At 41.1% G+C, this 17,480-nt stretch overlaps 1 long non-coding RNA gene across 1 annotated transcript in view; it reads right to left on the bottom strand.

The window, feature by feature from the left end:
* Nucleotides 1–14,446: 14,446 nt before the first annotated feature.
* LOC139045818 (uncharacterized) overlaps nucleotides 14,447–17,480 on the bottom strand; it is a 110,306-nt gene continuing 107,272 nt past the window's right edge. The window contains exon 5 of the long non-coding RNA XR_011504932.1: nucleotides 14,447–14,891. This is a non-coding gene — a long non-coding RNA (uncharacterized lncRNA). The remainder of the gene's footprint in view (nucleotides 14,892–17,480) is intronic.

Here is a 17,480-nt window from a genome sequence, read left to right as displayed (position 1 = left end):
ATTTCTCCTTTGTCTCACTGTGGTCAAGAGCTATATCATTATGGAAGATTTATAGACGCTGAAAGGAAAGATATGGTGCTTTTTGGTAAAGTTTTAGCAATCATTTTTTACTCCTGCTCCTTTTTCTTTTCTTTTTAAGAAGGCCTGCAATCATCGGATCTTGAAACCTTAGTGGCTTGTGTTTAGGCAAGTTGGGATCAATTATATGTTGTCTTAAAATAGCTTTAAATTGCAAAAGTTACTTCTAAATAGAAGAATTTATTAAAATTATGTTCTGAAAGCGTGATGGCTGTCTCCGAGTTCTCTCAGGCGACAGTGACTCCTTGCTATGTGGAAAAGAGCTGGAAAGAACATGATGAGCAAAAAAAGATATTATCGGTTCCTTATCGTGAACCCCATGCTCTTTCTATATAGGTGGTCCCTTCCTGGCCTCACTCCATGGATGCATTTTCACACTCTCCAGTGAAGCTGGCTCCTAAGCAGTCAAGAAGACAGGCACAGCAAGCGGGCCTGATGAGTCAGGATGCAGGCAAACTGATGAAAACGTGGTGCAGGAATTCCAAAGTCCTCTCAGTCTTGGACCAGGTAGGGGAGGAGTGCTCCTTTCTGAACACCAGAGGACCCAAAACTATTGTCCTGGCCCAAATGTGGCCTGCCGAAATGGGTTTTTTTTGGTCTTTCTGGGGTTTTTATTTTTTATTTTACTGAGCTAATATTTTAAAATAAGGGGGTTTCCAAAGAAGTCTATGTTTTTGGCTTTTCCTGAATAACCACATAATCTAGCAATACTGGGCTTGTGTGACTATGTGGGAACAGCGGCTGGAGCTGAGTGGTGACTGCACCCTTTAGATAGGGCTTGTGTCCCCTACTTTTCAGTTCCCACCGCTCCCACCTGGTTTGCCACACGCTTACCTACCCCTCGATGGTTTTGCTCATTTCTGCCGAGTCACTGGAGGCAACTGAGTTTGCCATGAAGAGCTTTACATCAGGGTCCATTTTCTTGTGGTACCATTTTGAAATTAGAAGCAACTTTATAAAAGTGACTTCTTAGGGTGGGAGATTAGACTAGAACATCCTCAGCAAGCAGTCACCTAACCACTTCTAGTTTTGCAATGACAGGTGATTCTCTGCTGCACCAAGATCCTCTTGCCTTTTTTCCCTTTTTCTAGAATTAGCAACTTTTATTTACGTAAAACCAAATATCTCCCAGACTATGTTCTGTACAACCTTTGTTCCAAGGGATGTTAAAACTGATGTTACATAAAAGAAAATTTCAGTAGTCAGTTATATATACTTTTATCAGCAAAGATAAATTACTGTTGCTTTTTTTAGTGAAGGACTTCTCAGAGTTTTTAAAACGCTATTGAGCATTGTTGATCTCTAAGAGGAAGATAAATATGTAGTTGTTTTCTCATCTGTATTTGACCCCAAAATTTGTTTTCATGGGACTATCCTGTGGCACAGGTGTTCTACAGAATAACTTTGGAAAAATGCATATAGTAATTCTTAGGGATTTCTGACTCATTATTTTACCTCATAATATTCCCAAAAAGTCAGTCATAAACAAAATAAAGTAAACAAAATAATGAACATAACTTCATAAACAAAGTAACTTGCCCAAGAACACAGAAATTGTGGCTGTGATGAAATTGGGTTGGAATCCCAGAATTCTGTGTTCTAGAAGTAGCTGGATGCATGTGGAGTGTTTCATAGAGTATCATGCACTGATCACTAAATTTTGGGCCATATTCAAGGATAAATAGACTTAGTTAAGTCCGCAATCATGGAGGAGCAAAGTGTGGTCACCTTAAACAAGGAGCACCGATATGAACGTAGAATCCATGAGAACAAAATATATAATAATCATAAAAATGGGAGGCAATAAGGAGCTTAAGGAGATAACTAATAGTTTAGCCTTATTTTCATAAAAAGTGAAAGTACAACTACCTTTAATGTTCGCATTTTATATAAGAGGATAATAAATGTTGTCAGCATATCCATTATAAAAACAAGCCATACAATGGTTATGGTCTAATTTCTATCACCTGTCAAAATTAAGTCCTGACTAATGAGAAATTGAACAGAACAAAACAAAATTCCCCAAGGTCGTCATTAAATCAGCATTATTAAAGACTGGCAGTCTAGTTAATAAGTCTCCTCTGGTACTCAGAATTTCATGTCAGCTAAAATATGTATATTAATCTTTTGGGGTCATCTCCAGAACAAGAGCATTAGTCATCACCACTATTAGGTTAGAAATGCGGTGCAACAATGGCAGAGAAAGTTTGGAAGCTAGCAAGTATATATTTCAAAATCCCACCTTTAGATCACAACATTATCAACATTTGTATTTATTTCCTGCTAGTATTTGTTCATGTCCATTGTGGTTTTTTATCATTACAATCATATCATACTTATAATTTTTTATTATGGTAAAATATACATAAAATAAAATTTAGCATTTTAACATGTACAGTTCAGTGGCATTAAGTATCTTCACATTGTTGTGCAACCATGCCTACCATCCATCTCCAGAACTTTTTCGTCTTCCCAAACTGAAACTCTGACTCATTAAAAATTAACCCCCCTCTCCCCCTCCCCCGGCCCCTGGCAATCACCATTCCCTTCTTGCTCTTTAATAAGTGAATTCCTTTAGAGATGTTCTTTGGGATAAAGTCTTTTACCTGTTGGAGGTAGTTCTGTTCTCAGGAGCCATACCAAGTACAAATAATCATTAGTGATATTTTTGGAGACTCGGTTATGCTAATGTATTTAAAATGATGAAAGTTTTATTCATTCACTTGTTCATTCATTCAACAAAAATTCGTGGCATCATGTCTTCGCCTGGATTTCCCTGAAGGCCGAGTCTAGGATAGGTGTTTTGTCTGGGAAGTGACCCCAGGGAGCAGGAGTGAAAGACCAGGGGACTGAAAAAGGAAAGAGGGAACGACAGAACAGGACGCATTAGGAGTTGCTCAGCACCATGAGCCACCGTGCCCCAAGCCCCTGGACCTCCTGAGAAGCTTTCTGAAGTGGTACCTCATGACTGTCCACATTGGCCAAGGGTGGCCCCGCAGGCATTAACCCTGCTCTCTGGCTTATGCATGCTTGTGAGTCAAGTGGTATTCCCAGGATCCACACCCTGGGCCAGAGGAGCACCGGGCAGGAAGGGAGAGGTCTGTGCTTGGGCCCAGGTAAGGTATCCACAGATTACACCTGCATAAGATGGGGGGAAGTTTGCACAGACCTGCTGCTGTGGTAGTGGCCAGAGTAGGAGGTGGGCTGAGAGGGTGTCAAGTGGGGCACAGGTAGTCCCCCATACACACAGGCACTGAATGAGGCGCTGGACTGGACCCACAATGGTAGGCAAAGGAGGCCTGGGCGCCTCCTCATGGAACTTAGAGACACAGATAGGTGACAGTGAACAGGAGCACAGGGCCAGCTGCAGAGCCGTTATGCTAGATACGCATGACCCCAACAGTTCTAAATGAGCCGTCCAACCACATGAGAGTAGCTGCCGGCACCGTACTAGGCAGAGGGGTGAAGTCATAGAGGAACAGGAAGATCTGGGTCCAGCCACATGGCTCTGGTGGGGAAGGCGATGGCAAACGAATAAATCTCCCCAGACAACCCACTACCGCTGTAACGGGTGCTGCGAGTGAGAAGCCCACCATATTTTGAGAGACATAACAGGGGTTCTGGTAAACTTGCTTGAGTCTGGAAAGGTTTCTTTATAGAAATGGTATCTAATATGACACCTGAAGGATGATATACTATTAAATAAGCATTAATCAGCTACTATGGCTCAGATGCTAGGAATACACTATAAATTATTATCTTTCCGCCTGAAATTGCTCTCAGTCCAATTGTGGAGACCAATGAATGATGATCACCTAATCAGAGAGAGACTAACTGATATCGAGTGTAAGAGAGACACAGGGACATGGCCTGAGGCAGCTGGTGATGTTTCGGCCCAGGAGATCGTGTTTGGGAAGGTCCTGAAGAATTGGGAGGAGTCGGCCAGGTGAACCGGGTCAGGACTCCAGTCGGGTGTGTTTCTCCAGGGGGAGGTGGGAGGAGATTGCAATGCATTCTGGGGAGTCCATGAGTCCTCAGGGAGAATTTTAAGTTTGGCTTTTACTTTTAGGATGATCTTTTACAGTTAGTTGAGCACACCTGGGTTACCTGTGTGACCCACCTCTCCCTGGACACTGCTCGACAATTTCAGGGCCTGCATTTTCAAATGCGTTTATTATCCCCAGGTCCTAAGAAACACTGTTTTAATTATCTGTTGCCATGCCAGAAATTCAGGCCCAGTATGTACAGATTCTAATTGCAAGACAAGTAGAAAATTCCGTTTTTCATGTGAAACATCCTACCGTCTAAATGTTTAAAACTAAGTTTTTTTAGCCTCTCCATGGTAACAAAACTAAAGCACAGGCCCCAGGTTTGCGACTCCTGCTCTGGAGCGTCTTTAGACAGCGGGATCATTAACAAGGCATTGTTGTCCACCTAATGGCCACACGGTTTCACTGCAGTTTGAAGGGCTTGATGGAAATTTGCTTCTTGCAATGCTGACCTTGAAAACTTGTAACAGGTAAAGCTGACTGAACAGGACAAGGGCCCAGAGACGAACCCAGCAGGAGGGAAGAGGAGGTCTGGCCACTGGCCCGCACAAGAGGAGGCCGGCTCCGGAGCAGCGTGGGAATGGGGGTAATGCCCATCAGGACCTGGCCATGCTAGCGTGGCGCTCTGCCTTGGGAAACATGGCTGAGCCCGTGAGGGTGCACCTGGAGAGCAGTCTCCTCACGGCTCAAGCTAGGGCATTCTGGGGCAGTGGGTCGGCAGGATGTGCTCAACTATGACACGTGCCATGGCCAAAGCAACGATAGTAATGGAGACTTTGGAGTTTCTAGTTTTCTCTGCCAGCTTGTAGGACTCATGCTTTTTTGAGAGAGGAAACCTGTTTGATCTGGAAAATTTGGGAGTTCGGATGAAGAGAGGGCTAAAGAGGGAGAGACTGGATTGTGGCTGAGGCTGCCCCTCACCTCCATTAGCATCTGTCTTCCCTCTTTCCCTCAGCATCAACACTCTCCAGCCCTTAGCTGGGCACACGGCCACCTAGAATAAGGCCTCTATTTCCCCGCTTCTTTTGCAGCTATGTGGAGCTGTGTGACTCAGTGTCATTAGAGGGCAGAGAAAAAACAATTTTTAAAACATTCAATGGTGCCAATAACTTTATCTACTTATATTTAAAAATCAACAATCAGCATAAAATCTCCAAGCAAATTAACAAGGTAATCCCCAAACTAGAGCAGCTGAACAACGGAGGCAAAATCTCCTCCAAGATGGAATTTGCACAAATAATAGTTGAGCAGGTAATATGTCCTCCTTTTTCTCATTCTCTGAACAAAGAAAGTTACTATTTGTTTTATACCTAATCAAAAGCATTTTCTAAATTATGGAACAGAATCCCCTGAAGAGGTAGGCTTAGAAGTTACAGAGACAAGGTTTCAATTAGCAAAGAGAAGACTAGAACAAGAAAACAGACAGAATTCGTAAGATTGGAGAATGGCTCTTGCCAAATTCTAGGTGGTTTAGGGCCATGACCTTTTGACAGAGTTCAAAGCTATTGCATGACACAAGTCAGTAAATATTTGGCCTGACACCTCTTAAACAATCGTTCTAAATTTAGAGCAGTAAGAGAAGCCAAGACTATTCCATTCTTCTCTCCCAATGTTTGCTAGACCAAGTTTTAACAGACACAACCACATAATCTGAGTGAACGTGGACATTCAAAGGCAGTCTCTACACCAACAGGACCCCCCACCCTGGCTCCCTTACCCGTCCATCGGACTTGTTCTGACAGATGCCTCAAGGATAATCTAACTCGTGTTTCTGTCAAAGATCTCTGCATGCCTCACTTTCTGCTGTTGGCTCCCCTCCTGCATATAGCGTTTCCGTGCACAGCAGCAACTGGGTCCACAGTTGGTCAATGAATCTTAAAAGTCACTTAAAGGTGTAACAAGAGCAGTCTCTGCCCCCTTTGGAGGGAGATATAAGAACAAAAAATAAACTCATATTTCAAAGTGTCTTACATAAATGAGGTGGCCAAAAAGCTGTTTTTGTGAGCCTTAGAAGTAATTTAAGATGGAGCAGGAGGTTGAGAAGAAACCTAAAGAGATCAAAGAGAGAGGTTCTTATGGAGAAAGTTCTGGGAGAGCTGTGCATTTCCTCCCTTTTTTTTTAAGTTGGGGGAGAGGTATACTTCCTCCCTTCTCAGTCTAAGTGAGAAAGGATTTGAGGGGGTCACTTGAGGAGTTTGCTCTGTGTCCTCTGGAATTCAGTGGACCAGTGTCTGAACTCTGAGAATGGCTGTTCAGGTTGTACACTGCGCAACTCCCGAGGGTGCCATTCACATAGATAAAAATGCTTCCAACCTGTACAACCGAACTTGGAGACTCTGGGTGTCTGACTCTCCAACAAGCAAGCTAATGTGGCCAGAGCTGCAGCTATATAGTAGCACTGGGAGCAAGATGTATTTTCACCAACAGTGAGACATAGAGGTGAGAGTTTTTCCTGTTGGTTGTATGGGTTCATGTGAGGGAGCTGGCCTGGAGCCTTCTTAAGAAGGACTGCCCAAAAAAGACTTTTAGAGGGTTCCTCTAAGCCGGAGGGTTGAGCAGGGGTGATGAAAGTGGGCAGGTGGAGGAGTTATCGCCCTCATCATGGAGTCTTCAGTAGGGATTCTTGATGGGGAAAAGTACCTCAGGAGGGACTTTTCACCCCTGAACTCCCAAGTTCAATAAGCAGCAACACCAGATCACACAGGCACCATCCATGGAGGACCCTGTCCTTTGTCCTAACGCCCCTCCCTGGGCCCAACCCTGGAGGGGCTGGCAAGGCAGCCAGTGAGGGAAGGTGTTGGAAGAGGAAAGACGCCGACTTGCCCTAATGGCCCTGTGCCCCTGACTCCCAAGACCCCACCCCAGGCTTCTTGGCCTAAATCAGGCTTCAGCTCAAGGAGGGGAAAAAGTTTAGAATTTGATTATTACACTAAAGTGAACATTTTAATTATTAAACAGGACTTCCTTAAGACCAAAGGTGACCTCAGGCCTTTTAACACCTCAGAGTGACCGGGAGAGCTGCTGAGACTTCCTATAAGGACAGGAAAAGAGTCAGCCCACTCAGTGGGTGCAAGGAGGAGAGGCTGGGGTGGGGACAGTACAGTTTCTCTTTGTACATTATTGAGCGTGAAGCTTTCGGTGACCAGATCTCACGGTAAATCTTTCAAAGATGCCTATCCATACCTGAAACTTTTTATTTTAACTTTAAACATATAAATGTATACTCATCCCCAATCTTTTGATGTAGAGCCAGGCCTTCTATGTGAACGCATTTTTTTTAAACTCACCCACAAAATATCAACCATGAGGTCCGACTTTGGTTCCTTTCCATTGCACTGAAAATTTTATGAAACTTGTAAAGCAACCTGAACGTAGCTATAAACGTCTGTGATTTCTTTCCTCCTGTCTTTTACAGTTGTCTCACCCACACCCATGTTTAGAATCTTGCATGTATTGACTCCTTTGAAAGCATTCAATTTAGCATCTCGTCAAAACAACTTTCTTTTTGTACTCATATTTCATTGGTTTACCTAATATTTAACTCCGTGATGTAATTCAACAACAAGTACTGCTAGCATGAACGGGTTTGGGAACCGACCCAGCTGCCTCTTGGTAGACACACAGTTGAACTTGGGGGAGCATAAGCAGTGGGTGTACTGGAGAGTAGCCACTCTCGGGAGCCTTCAAGCATCCTGAGCATCGCTCTGTGTACCTCACAGGGAGAACGGAGAGCACAGGGCTCTCTGGTGAGTTGGTAAACGGAGGCCGACTGAGTGAGCCTCCACTTCTGAGGTGCAAAGTTTGAAGTAGGCAGCATAAAAAAGCCACCATTTACTGAGCCCCTACCATGTGCCAGGCGGGACACTGGGCACTTTACGCACATAAGCTCACTTAACTTTCACAGATATTATTCTCCCCCATTTTACAGTTGAGAAAATGGATTTTACAGAGATTAGGTAATTTACTCTAGGAATAGTCAGTGCTTCCCAATCCCTAATGTGCAAAAGAATCCCCTGGGGGGATAATCTAATGCATATTTGCATGGAGCAGGTCTGGGGTGAGGCCTGAGAGTCCGCATTTCTAAGAAGCTCTCAGAGGCTGCTGATGCTGCTGGTGTGCAGACCATGCTTTGGAAGGCCTCAGTTCCACCCCTGAGATTCGACTTGCCTGTTCTGAGATGGAGGGCAGCATCGCTACTTTCTAAAAGCTCTAGGGATCTTTTATAAACAGAGTGGAGATGATGGGTAGCTTGGACCCCAGCGAGGGCAGGAAAGTTGGAGAGATGAACTGATACAGAGATACTCAGTTTTGAATACTTCAGCTAAAACAAACTTTTTAAAAAGAAAAGAGTAATAAAATTTGAAATAATATAAAAGTTTACACAATAGAAGAGAAAAATCCTTCATTCTTCACATAGTATGAAGAAGTTTTAAAATATCAAATCAAGCTATCCCTGCACACATATGCAACAATTTCCCAACTCGGTGACGGGCCGTGAACTTCGTTGGTCGTCAGTACACGCAGCTCTATTTCGTCCTTATTGACACTGCGTTGTATTCCACAGCACGGTTAAACCATAATTCATCTCGCCAATCCCTTATGGGTGGACACTCAGTTGATGCTAATTTTTCAGTTCTACAGATGATGCACATATCCATGGGTATGTGTACAAGTTGGTCTGTAGGCTAGACTTCCAAATGCGGAATTGCTGGCTTATTTAAATAGTTACTCTCAAATCGTCCTCCAAAGGCTCACTAAATTAATGAGACTCCTACTAGCATATATAAAAATGCCTCCTTTCCTCACCACCTTGTAACTATTAAGCATTATCAATCTTTTTTTTATAAACGGTTTTTTTTAAAGATTTTATTTTTTTCCTTTTTCTCCCCAAAGGCCCCAGATACATAGTTGTATATTCTTTGTTGTGAGTCCTTCTAGTTGTGGCATGTGGGACGCTGCCTCAGCGTGGTTTGATGAGCAGTGCCATGTCCGCGACAGGATTCGAACCAACGAAACACTGGGACACCTGCAGCGGAGCGTGTGAACTTAACCACTCGGCCACGGGTCAGCCCCCATTATCAATCTTTTCGATATTAACCAACCCAAGAGATGAAAAATGGCTCACGTGAATGTTTTAATTTGCAAGTCATGATGAATGCATGAGTTTGAATGTCTTCTAATATATCTATTAGACTTAAGCCTTTCTTCTTTTCTGGGTTGCCTATCTATATCTTTTGCCCTTTTAGCTATTTGGTTGCTTACCTTTTTATATTAATCTTTTGTCTATTATATATGCTACTAAGATTCTCCTCCCAGCCTATTGTTCATTTTTCAAGTTGTTTTACAATGTTTTACAGGAGTGTTCCAGTTTGTATAGTGAAGACTGTCATTTTCTTTTATGATTTCTGAGTTTTACTTCTCATTTAGGAAAGATTTCCTCATCCCAAGGTTATCCCTGGTTTTTCCATTTACTACTTGCATCGATTCGTCATTCATTAATCCATATGCACAGTTATATGTTACTTATGACCTGAAGTACAGCTCTCACTTTGTTTTCTTTACTTTCAATACCATTCTCGGCATGATTCATCTGATAGGCAGGCGTTACTCCAGGATTGGGAACGCCTCCTTTATCACCGAATCAGTCCTGCACCTACAGTCCGATGTCCTCTTTCATCTCTTTTCTTTTTTCTGTGACTTTTTTCAAAGCTGTTATAATTTCTGCAGTGTTATAGAACTTTTGGAAAGAAAGTCTTCCCTCATTATTCTTTCATTTTCCTTTCTTTTTTAAACACATTTCTTCTCTACTCTTTTCCAGATGGATTAAAATTCCCATGTCAGGTTCTTAAGCAAAATCTCAATGGAATTTTTACTGAAATTATTTTAATGGTCCACTAATGTGGGGAGAATCGACATTTTTATAGTATTTAGTGTTCCATGCAGAAACAAAGTATGTCTCTCCATTTATTCACATATATATATTTTTAAAATTTTCTTCACAAACATAAAGCTTGCACATTTCTTGTTTATTCCTGGTTAGTTTGGGTTTGGATGAGTTGATTCGTTTTCCCTTATATAATTTATTACATTATCTATTATATATGTGTATATATATATATTTTGACATGTCTTTCCAAATCATTCTAATTGGTTATTGATGAAAGTATGACAGCCACGGTCATATATTTTTTAGATGATTAAATGTATGATTTAAATATATTTATCTTCTACTTAACCAGCTTACCAGACTCATAAGTCCTAAAAATTTAATTGTTTGTCTTTGGAGCTATGGAGCTTTGACTTTTACAAAATTCACTTATTAAAGTTTCCCTTTTAAACTATGAAACTAATAAGTATGCAATAGAGAAAATTAGAAATGTAGGGAAAATTTACCCCGACAACCAAGGACAACTATTATTATCATTTTACTTGTATCCTTTTCATTCTTTTTATATTTGCATCGCTTCTTCTACATAACTGTAATCACGCAGCGTAATTACCTGGGTATACTTTTTAAAAGAATAAATGCATTCAATATGGCAAAACCGTTTGGCTGGAGGTTTATTTGTTTTTAAGGAACCATGCGCTCCTCTCTAATGGGCAGAGATGCTAATGTAACTTGTGTTACTGAGATTCCTGACTTCTGTGCCGTCCCTTGTGCTGCTGCCAGCCTGGCCGCTGGCGTCGTACCACCCAATCATAGTTCAGCGGAACGAAGCCGTCTCCCCCTCGTACCACACACAGCTGCCGAAGTCACGGCACACTCAGCTGGTCCGTTTCAGGCTTCGGCCGCATTCCTCTGACAGCGCAGGTGATGTGGAGGTTGCTAGGGGTTAGACCTCCATTGAAAAGGCTGACTACTTCATGACAGAATAGAGATTTCCAAAGAACGTTTTCAAAAACCATTTCTCACAGGGCTCCCATTTATAGAAAGGTGTATATGGTTTGGGTTTGGATGGGTGGACTTGCTTTTGCTTTTTCTTCTGTTACTCTAAATCTGATTCCCTCACTGGTTCATTCGGTCACCTATGTGGATTGCTCTTTCATTCCTTCAGCTTTCTACTCAGTCACCTTAACAAAGAGGATTTTTTTGGCCTACTTACATAAAATAGGAATCCCCACCCTTATCCCCCTGCCTAGATAGTTCCAAGGATTTTAAAGGCCTAGCAGGGCTTCACGCGTACACCGTGAACACCCCAGTCAGCCTGTTCCAGCTCCCTCCCGGCTCCTCCCCAAAAGCTACCTTTGACCTCTGCTTGGGCCTAGAGGTACACACATGGGTGGCATGCTCCATTTATGGAAGGCTGAGGCCCACGTGGGCCCTGCCTTCCAGCAAGGAATTCCAGGATCCTGGGCAACCTGGAGTATCATGGTGGGGGAGTGCCGTGGGCTCCAGGTAGGCATGACCCCTTGGTCTCCAGACTCCCAACCTCTTGGGAAAGGGTGTGGCTGAAGGAAGCCAGGGAGCCCTTTAAAGTCAGGGCCATGGGTGTCTCTTGCTGAGCCTAAGGGTCGTTGTGCCCCTTGGCACTCCCTATCTCCTTTATTCTGTGGAATATTTTTCCATTGTACTTATCCCTCTCTGAGCTTATATTTTTAGTTATTTATCTCTCTTATTATAGTCAGCTCTATGAGGAAGGAACTTAATTTTGCTCGCTGCTTTATTTCCAGCACCTAGAAGTGTCCTGAAGTAGGCAGGTGCTTAATCAGTATTCGTAGAGCGAATGAATAAAGGTTGAACTATTTTGAATAACATACATGGCATTAGTGGAGGGGCTCACACATCAATCATATGATGTCTGAAAATTTACTTCTTTTTGTGAGATGGCAGAGAACAATACAATTGCATAGAGCAGCAAACGGGACTCTGCACTGTCCCCTAGCTGCCCATCTCTGTCAGCCTTAGTTAAATGTCCTGTCTCTATGTAACACGTAACTGTGAAGTTGTTGTGAGAGCTAAATGAGACAACATACAGGTCTAGTCTGATTATTTTCCAATTGTTCCAATTCATTTGCTGAAAAGCCCAAGCTTTCCCCATATATTAGAAATGCTTCCTTATTAACAAATATTAAATGAATGTAAATTGATTCTCATAAATACAATGCTCTATTGATCTATTTATCTATTCCTAAGCCAAATATCACACTGTTAACCGTAATGGCTTTAGAGCATGTTTTCATATTTGTGGTGGCAATTGCTCCCTCACTGTTTTGTCACAAGTTCCTTTGTCTATTCTTGCCAATTTGATCTTCCATATGAGTTTTTTAACAAGTTTGAAAAATTCTGTAAGAATTTTTATCAAACTCTTATAAGTTTGATTGGCATTGTATTTACTTTATGGGTTAATTTGGGAAGTACTGACATCTTTGAATTCTGAGTCAATCAATGCCTTCATTTAGGTCTCCTTTTTATCCTTCAGGAAAGGATCTTGACATTTTTTCTTTTTGGTACAGTGATACACATTTCCTAGGGGTATTATTTTTGTGGCCTTTTAAAAAAACTGTCATATCTTTCTTCCATTACCCTATCTAGTTGATTGTTGCTGGTTGTAGTAGATATTTCTAGTCACCTCCTGTTTCTTCCTTTCTACCTTCCTTTTTCCTTTCCAGCTGAAAACTTACCTTTTCCAAATATCCTTGGTCATGTGGGCACTCAACTAAGCTCCGGCCAATGAGCTGGCAGGGGAAGTTTGATGTGGAATTTCCAGGAAGTCTCCGTCCTGGGAGGGGAAGAGGGAAAGAACACGTCCTTCATTTTTAGGAGGATGTCTGTACTGGAGGTAAATGAGCTATCGCTTTGTTTTCTCTGCTGAATACTACATTTCTCTAGTCAGGTATTCCAAGTCTTTTTGAACTAACTTACTTTATGTTTTTCTAGAAAACTGTCTTAAAAATTATACAGATCTTTAAGTTTATTGACTGTAATATGCTCTTATAATTGTTTTATTCCCCCCTCTATTTGTCGCTATAAACTCTTTTATCCCTAATCTTCCTTGCACATTCTCTCTCTTTTTTGTTTTGTTTGCCAGATTAGACTTGCCTATTTTATTTCTCTTTTCAACATTTGATTTTTAAGTGCTCTTCATTTTTTCTTTAGATTTCCCATTTGGTTGATTTATGCCTTTTTTCCCCTTCCTTCATCATTTTCTTTCTTCGATTTTCTTTGTTGTTATCTTTTCGTTTCTGAGTTTTGTGCTGGATTCACTTATTTTGTTTTCCTTATTTTCCAGTTGTGATATATACAGTTAAAGCTGTACGTTGCACTTCAAGCAGGATTTTGGCTACATGAGACGGCAACCATGAAGCACTTAGAAAAGTCCTGGCGCACAGCAGGCGCCCCCTTTTTAAAGTGTGCTTTCACATATCACATAACAAGTCTTTCAAATTAAGCTTCCTAAAGTAACATTGTCTTATCTTGACTGAACATTTTCCTAGTGATATTTCCATGTTTATTTATTTATCACCAAATTAAAGAAGAAATTCTTTTCTTCCCGTGATTTTTATTTATTTATTTATTTTATGTGCATTTTTTTTAGTACTAAAGACTTTATTTTTTTAGAGCAGTTTTAGGTTCACAGCAAAATTAAGAGGAAGGCACAGAGATGTGCCATATGCCCCTTGCCCCCACACGTGTAAACCTCTTCCATTGGCAACATCCCCCATCCGAGTAGTACATTTGTTACAATTGATGAACCTATATTGCCATGTCATAATCGCCCAAAGTCCATAGTTTACTTTAGGGTTAACTCTTGGTGTTGTGCATTGTATGGGTTATTTTTGTTGTTTCTTTTTTATTCCTTCCCAACCTTGGCTGCTCTTTAGAATTACCTAGGCATGACCTGGCATACCTGATACCAATGTTTCAAACCAAACCAATTATATCAGAATCCTTATATCAGAATCTCTAGGCATGAGACCTAGACATCAGGTATTTTAAAGTTCCCCAGATGATTCCAAGGTACATCCAAGGTTGAGATTTACATTGATCTTAATTCCCCGTCCCATCTCTCCTAATCATAAACTATAGCTATTCGGAACAGCAAACAGTCTAATAAAATGAGCGTAGGTAAATATAATGCAGACCTTTTAATACTTTATGTAACACTCTGGCAGTGTTTACTCATTGACATTGGAAATCCATAATATGTAATTGAACATTATTCTAAAAGTATAAGTCAGTTTCCTCAGGAATTTGGCAGACTTATTATGGGGAAAAGAAATTGAAAGGGTGGATAGATTTTCAGGCTAGTTCAGGGAAGCCTGAATAACCCACACTGTAGCTGAAATATTTATTTAAACAGAAGTTTGTTAGGCACAACCAAACTGAAAGACATAGTTTATTTTCTCAAAGGGTAGTGGTCAAGGACAAGCAGTTTTAATTAGAAAACAAATAGGTAAAGAGAGAGCTGGATTTTCCAAGGTACTTTGTTGTATAATTATTTTCCTAGTCTTTGGTGTGGTACAAGCAGAATGGTCGTCCAGAGCTGGGGAAGTCCAGGATTTTAGGTCCAGCTTGATTAACTGCTGTTTAGATGAACTTGGCAGGTGTCTAAATTCTCTGAGCCTTGATAACTTTAAACATAAAATGGGGAAAATCTACCTTGGAGGATTCTTTAGAGGTTAAATGGCACTTAGCAGATGCTTCGTAGAGTTTCCATAAGAAATTGATAGCATTGTTTCTTATTTATCATTATTTAAACCTAGGACATCGCCTTTTTCTTTGCCATAGTGATAGCTCCGGGACCATTCACCAGCCACGATGACCTGTGTAGCCAAGAAGAAAGAGAAAGGCTGCATTTGTTGCTGTTGAATTCAGATTATCTAGGGTTTTGCTAAGCCTTGGGGAGGCATTGTGCAACCAGAATTTCATATGCACAAGCTTTTAAAGACAAAAAGTCGAGTTATACACCTTTGTGATTGCTTTCTTTGTAAAAGCTTGTATATATTATATAAGGCATTTAGAGAGGCTTTCCTTTCTTTGATTATTTTTCTGGCCAGTTTGAATTCATAGCTAAAATATACCTAGAGTAGCTTTTTTCCTTGTTGCAACAAATGGGAGTCATCCTGTGAGGAGTAGAAAACTATTATATGTCAGCAACTCACTAAGACTGTGAAGCCGGACGGATTTGAGGAAGGTTGATGCCATCCCAGATCCACTGTAGATTTCCCTCTAAATGAAAAGCAGAATGAGGTACTAAGGAACTGTTTAATTTACATTTGTACGTAAGACTTACAGGAGAGACATAAAGAGTTAGAGACCTTATAACTGAACTATAGTAATTCTAGTATTGGGCTGCAATTTGATTGTGGAATGCAATACTCTTCTACAACCCTGGCCCAAATTTACATAGCTTTACTGGCATGAGTGAGTAGTTACGACAGAGTCTGAACAGGCCACCAAAGCCTAAAATATTTATTCTCTGGTCTGTCACAGAAATAGTTTGCTGACCTCTGGTCTAGAAAATCATGCAGGCAGCTCTGAAAAAAAAAAAAGGCTAAGATCACTGAGAGCCCATAACGTCCCAGCATTGCCACAGACCATTATTCATTTGTCATTTCATTTAGTCCGAAGAATAGTGCAGGATAAGATGCATTTTCCCTATTTTCACAGGGTAAAAAACTGATTCTCAAGACTGAGTCAAGCTTGCATGGCTAGTGAATAATGGGACTTGAATTCCAGTCCAAGTCAAGTCTAATGCCAAAGTCCTTTTACTTCTTTCAACAATATTTCTTACTTCTGGGTGTGCAATGTCAAAAAAAAAAAGAGTCCAATTTCTGGATTTATGTACAGTGAGATGTGGCCCAATGTCAAGAATACCAATAGCAGGCATTCAAGCAAAGGGAGCCATGAAGAACTGAAGGTAGGATTCTGGGCTGATGTTAGAAATAAGGATACTGGAATCTTGGTGAAGCAGGAGGCAATCAAAAGGATATGAGTTCAGAGGCCCTGGGGTGAAAGCACACTAGGGCTGGGAGGCAGAGGAGGATGCATTTGGAGTTCTCCTGGGATGCTCCAGCTTCTAACCAGACTGGTCATCAATATGACCTTTGCATGCCTAGCCAGTCAAAGGATCTTTCCGTTAGACTAGTAAGGGTGAATTGACATGTAAGGAATTCAAATTCTAATCACTGCATAAAAAGATTTTTGGACCATAACTACATATTTTCCAATCGTCTTTCTTGATTTCACTATCAGCTAACAAAAACCAGCCGGAGAATATGGAATGTCTTATCAATGTCACTGACCCTACAGCTGAGATATGGTGACGGCTCTGTCTTGGCCTCAGGGGGAAGCTTGGTGAAGTCACTTTGAGTCCAGGGTCTGCAACTGAACTTTGGAGTCTGACGAATGGTATTTTCACCAGTTTTCCTAGTGGTCATCAGGATTTAATGGGCAGAGTCATCTTAAGTAAAGTCAACTGACCGACGAATCCTACTTCAAATTTACAGCAGAGTGGAACAGAAGGCGCACGCCTATGGGTCATGACCCTCATCCCCTGATCCCCTGGATGTCATTCGTATTTTGCATTCTTCTAGACTGCAGGTAGACCCCCATCCTTCTGTGACACGTTCACACTGGATGTTATTCTAAAATGCTCTGTGAGAACTCTGGAGTCAGATCCAGGGTTTACATTCTGGTTTCCTTACTTTCAAGCCCTATGACCTGCAAAAGTGGCTATCGAATCTCTTTAAGCCTCAGTTTCCTCATCTGTAAAATGGGAACAATAATAGTAATTACAGCACATGACTATTGTGAGGCTTAGGTGAGAAGATACCCGAAAACAATGCTTAACACAAAGCCTGGCCCATAGTAAACACTTAAAAATGTTGGCTTTATTTGCACATGTATTTATCCATTTTAAAGGAGTTGAGAGGACCCTTCTCCTCCCACCTTAGTATCAGCAGCAGCATTAGAAGTTCTCTCTTAGGATATGAGCTCTGATAGTGGCTATTTTTTCTGATGGTGACTATTTTCTACAATATTCATTCCTATAAACCTCTGAAATTGGAGTTAAATTTTTTGATGATGTCGCAAAATTAGAGAGTATTTCCCATGTGTCTGGAGGTAAATACATGCCGGTCTTCCCTCTAGATAAATAACAGCACCTACGGGCAGTCATTTCCTACAGAATAGCTGTTGTACTCTCCATTTCTCATGTATGGAAACTAAGGTCAGAGGTTAGGGGCTCTATACTAAAAATGTTAACAACTTTTGGGAGTTGGGATTATATTTTTTTTAGTGGTTTTCATTATTTTTCTATATTATCTGAATATTTCATAGTGAACATATATGTGTTTTTGTGATCAGAAAAATAAAAAAAAACTATTTCCAACTTAAAAATGAGAATTTTC

Source organism: Equus asinus, chromosome 8 (genome assembly GCF_041296235.1).
Source record: "Equus asinus isolate D_3611 breed Donkey chromosome 8, EquAss-T2T_v2, whole genome shotgun sequence".
Lineage (NCBI taxonomy): Eukaryota > Metazoa > Chordata > Mammalia > Perissodactyla > Equidae > Equus > Equus asinus.
This window is presented reverse-complemented; position numbering and strand designations above follow the sequence as displayed.